Here is a 5000-nt window from a genome sequence, read left to right as displayed (position 1 = left end):
TCGTAACTAAAATAAATGATTGTTGTTGTACGTAATTTGCCAGAGTTGTCAAGGCTGAGTAGTGTGAAAATACAGAAGTGTCGCCATTAATGAATGGGTTCTGCAGGGGTGTGTTCCATTGCCAAGCAGCTAAAGCACTCAGGCAAGCACTCCATCAAAACGGTTGACAAGGAACAGCTGGCTTAGCAAGCGATAGCAAGCTTATTAGTAATGGAACAAACCCCAGGCAACAATTTCAGAATCACATAAAACCGTGCTCATTCCCAGCATTGCAATACAGGGGTGTGTTCAGTTACCAAGCACTTGCCAAGCCAGGCGTTCCTTATGAACAGTTTTGAATGGAGTGTTTGCTTGAGTGCTTAAGCCACTTGGTGAGCGCTCTACAAGAAACTTGGGAACTGAACACACCCCCAGCCCACTGAAAAATTGTAATCTATCTAAGCTGTACAAGCACAATGTATTACAAAAGAAGACCTGGGTGTAAGAAGTACTTAAGTCACATTTTTGAAAAAAATGAGCTGGCACCATTACGATAATCTATAATGGCCAGAGCATCATTTGATACCAAAAAAATCCGAAAATAAGTCCTCAAGTCCTGTATATTGGTATATGGTCATTGTTGAATTCACTAAAATGTAGTGCAAGGAATACCCAAGTCCATAATGTTTGAGCAAGAAGTTCCAAAGTCCATGACTGTCCAATGAAAATGCTCGTATGTGTCACGTGACAAGCTGTGAAAATATCGACCATGGAGGCTGGACAGTATGGTGTGAATGAAGATAACCCTGGTAACAGGCATGACAGGGGCAAACAACGTAAAAGAAATCCTGGAGACTGGGATAGAAAGAGAATGAAGGATGCCAAAGCATCAGGTATGAAGTTTCCTATGCATTATACTTTGCTGGTACTGAAAAAGGCACTACATTCGTCATCAGCTTTTGAGCCCTCATAAAACTGTGCATGTGCAGTGCAATGATGTGCTGACCCAGATTCCCCATGTATTGGATGTATGTACACTGTACAGCCTCATGAGATGTAGTAAAAATGACTGGCAATCGAAAATAAGCAATAAAGGGCTTTGTGTGTTAAAAGTACCCAAGTCCAGACATTTTGTCTCAAAAAGTACCCAAGTCCAGGTATTTAGCCACAAAAAGTACTTAAGTCCAAAAGTAATTTTCTCGTTTTCTTCATAATAAAGGATTATTTTTCCACAAAAAAGGGTTTGTCTGCTCTGTATAGACCCTGGAACCAGCAACAGACTCCATAGTATATGCCACGTTTTAAAAAAAAGTATCTTCAGCATGGTTTGAAAACTTTGATCCTCAATATCTCAAAAGTGTTATTTTGTGACTAAAGTACTTCTTGCACTCAGGTCTATAATGCACATAAGCAGTCAGCATGTTTTTGCTTCATGTACATAACCCGAGTTATTTGTATTTATCGATTGAGGTAGCAGACTGTTACAAGTCTACACCGCCCAATGAAAGGGATGAACAATTTGTATAATAAATGAAGATTTCGCTTTTAGCCCTCATTGTCATTGCTTCATATACATATGCCAGGTTATTTGTGCTTCGGGATTGGTTGTCAAATTCCCTCTCCCAAATATAGGAATAAACGATTTAGATAATAAATGAATGTTTTTGCATGTAACATCAACAAACGACTACTGCAGGCAACAATTACAGGATCACACAAAATGGTGATGATTCCAGCCATTACAAAACAGCACACTGAAGAGTCATTCCAATTTGCCATCCAACAAAACCAAAAATGTTGCACATAGAGAAGTGCTTTGTCATAAAAATCTCACTTTTTATTTTTTTTTATTTTTTTACACACTGCAACACAGTTTAGTAACTTTATTTGATGATTTCTGCACACAATTTTTTTTATGTACACATCCCTTGGATGGATGTTAAAAAGGGTGTCCAGCCTGGCGGCATTGGTTGGTGGATGTTAAAGATCCCACAGTGTCCTTAGCGAAGAGTAGGTGAAGACCTTATTTTGATTTATTTTAGAGTTTTGTGAGCCATTTCAGGTAACGATCCTTATCCTGGACACACGATATACTTTCTTTCACCCTAAACACGCAAGTTTCCTGGGGTTTCTGAGTAGTGTGAACCGAGCATTCTGTGGCGGATTACATTATTTCAAAAGTCGCGTATTGACTGATTTCTCGACTGCTTGGATCATCAGCTGGACACCGTTCTTCCTCAAGGTTTTCATCCTTTCAGCCCAGAACCTTTCCAAATAGTGGTCCACATCAGTAGCTGAACTACATAAATAGATGCACAACCTCAAATGTTTCCAGACAGTCATGAACCCAGCAAAGCAATGTCACCATTCAAACTTTTCTTCCGAGAGGATTTTATATATCATCACATATTCATCACTCTCATCACACAATCCATTACATCCATCCATCCATTGGGACCATACTCTGTGCAGAGCGTTGGTGCTGCCTCAGCAGTCTCCTTGGCTGTTGGACACAATCCTGGACAGGTCATCACTCTGACACAGGATACCAGCAAGCTGGCACTCATTTTGCCGACCTCAGAAGGATGACAGGCAGAGTCAACCCCCCCTGGTATTAGTTCAACAGCAAAGGGAGTTTTGAACTCAGGATCCGAGGATCCCAAGCCCACCACCCAAACCATTAAGCCAACACCAGGCATAATCCATTATATTATGGATTATGTCATGTGTCATAATATACAAGTGTAAATAATATACAAGATTATGTCATAAGATACAAGTGTCATGGAGTTTATTTATTTGCAAGAACAGGAATTTGTACTTACTGATCAATGCAAACATACCTAAATTCATGCACACATTACCTTAAAGATAACATGTTCACTACCTAGCATGTCCAGCACACTTATCGCTGAATCAATCTGTTATTCAAATACAATACTGGAAATGTCATTTGTAATGGCTTTTGTCCATGCTGCACCGTGTCCCCGAAGCAACCACGGAAGGTGTTTTTTTTTTTAAACATATTTATATAAATGTTTCATGAATAATATTATTACGATTTCTATTGTATTCCATGAGTTATATTTGGTGTCGTTTTATGATCTTAAATAAACTCCCTGAGTTACTAAATGTATGATTAGTTGTTTTAATCTATTGACAAGTTTAGTGTTGTGTGTGGTTGTTCTCACTGTCCTAATTATTTCACCTACAACAATACCACAGAATAACTTATTAGGAATATTGTTGTTTAAGAAAGGCATTCGTACAATGTGAAATGGAAAAGCATCTCGTTTATCAAATAATTTGGTGTGAAATTTATTATTATTGATATCGATTTGCAGTTCCAAAAAAGACACTAAAGTGTGAGTTTGGTTTTCCTTTTTTAATTCGAGTTATTTTAGATATATATATATATATATATATATATATATATATATATATATATATATATATATATATATATATATATATATATATATATATATATATATATATATATATATATATCATCATGAAGCTGATCAAACACAAAGCCATCATTAATTGCTCGTAAATCATCAAGGAGTGTAAAGATATTTCCACACCTTCGTGTGCAGTTGTTACTTAATTCCTGCACGTGTTCTGGACCCAACCAGACTCGTACAGGTGCAGGAATAAGTTTACAAAGAAAGGGGCCAGATCTAAATCCATGGGCATCCCCACTGTTTGCTAGAGTATCTTGTTGCCAAATGTCAAGAAACTGTTGTTTTGGAGAAATGGAATACTTTGCTGAAGTTTTTTTTTTTTTTAAATAACTACATGAATATTGATTTGCCTTTACAGACCAGTTTGCTCTTTCTTGATAAACTCTTATGTATACTTTATTACCTCCTGCAAATGCTTTGTCTTCTGCTCTGTCGAATGCGGTTACGAGTTTGTCATGTGGAATGTTTGTGTATAATGTGGAAAAATCATAAGTTGATAAACATTTAGTCTTATTCTTGTTATTAATGTTGTGGATACTGTCGATTACAGGTTTGGAATTATCAAAGATCCAGAATTTTTTAATCCCAGAATAAAACCTCACCTTTTCATGGTAGTCTTTAAAGCATTTAACACACACACACACACACACACACACACACACACACACACACACACACACACACACACACACACACACACACACACACACACACACACACACACACACACACACACACACACACACTATTCCCTTCAGTGTTTTTCGGAGTGAGTGTGATGCTAATTACCAACATAAGTGAAAATATTTGTTTGCTTGCAGAATTATTAATAATTGTTTTCGATTAGATGTCCCTTTGAACGGAACTATAACAAGTACATGATGTTATTTTTCTGTTTATGTCATGCACTAATTTAATCGACCCACATATACATGGGATCCAAGTCCAACTGTTCAAAACTAAGTGATCCTATCAGGTATTCACTGTAAACCTGTAATGACACGTGAATTTTACTATCATTCAAGTGGCATTAAATAAACTTCTACTCCAATTATGTTTCCCTCAAAGCAGCAACTTTGGCCTTGCTAGTTCACTTGAGCAGACCTAAACGAGCAGCAATACAACTACTTTCCATCATGAGTGGCATTGTTACGGTTCAAATTGTAAAGGTTACCAATGTAAACACCAATGGGCAGACAAGTGTCATGGAGTTTATTTATTTGCAAGAACAGGAATTTGTACCTACTGATCAAATATATATCACCCCATGAAGCAGTGAATTAAATTGAGTAAATTTTCCAGTAATTTCTGTGGATTCAGGCATGTCTTCTCCACAATTGGTTGAAATGCATATGTGATGTCATGCGTTTTCACTTTCATAAGTGAACATGCAAACACACAGGTGGTGGTGCAAGTATGTATCAGAGCAAATAGAACAAACTCTCAATGATGTTTCACAGTGCTTATACCATGCTAAAAATAATAAGTGAGTCTCGTGGAAGAGGATGGTAGATCTGACAGTGGGACAAACATCAAGGGAAAGAACAAACATGA

At 37.2% G+C, this 5000-nt stretch overlaps 1 protein-coding gene across 1 annotated transcript in view; it reads left to right on the top strand.

Annotated features, from left to right (window-relative positions):
- The window catches only part of LOC147032159 (NTPase KAP family P-loop domain-containing protein 1-like), a 24094-nt gene that overhangs the window by 13232 nt on the left and 5862 nt on the right, over nucleotides 1-5000 (top strand). The window lies entirely within an intron of this gene.

This window comes from Eptatretus burgeri, chromosome 2 (assembly GCF_056783735.1).
Source record: "Eptatretus burgeri isolate ZD-2024b chromosome 2, Ebu_testis_v1, whole genome shotgun sequence".
NCBI classification, from domain to species: Eukaryota; Metazoa; Chordata; class Myxini; order Myxiniformes; family Myxinidae; genus Eptatretus; species Eptatretus burgeri.
The sequence above is the reverse complement of the archived record's forward strand: the minus strand, read 5'-3'. Positions and strand labels throughout refer to the sequence as shown.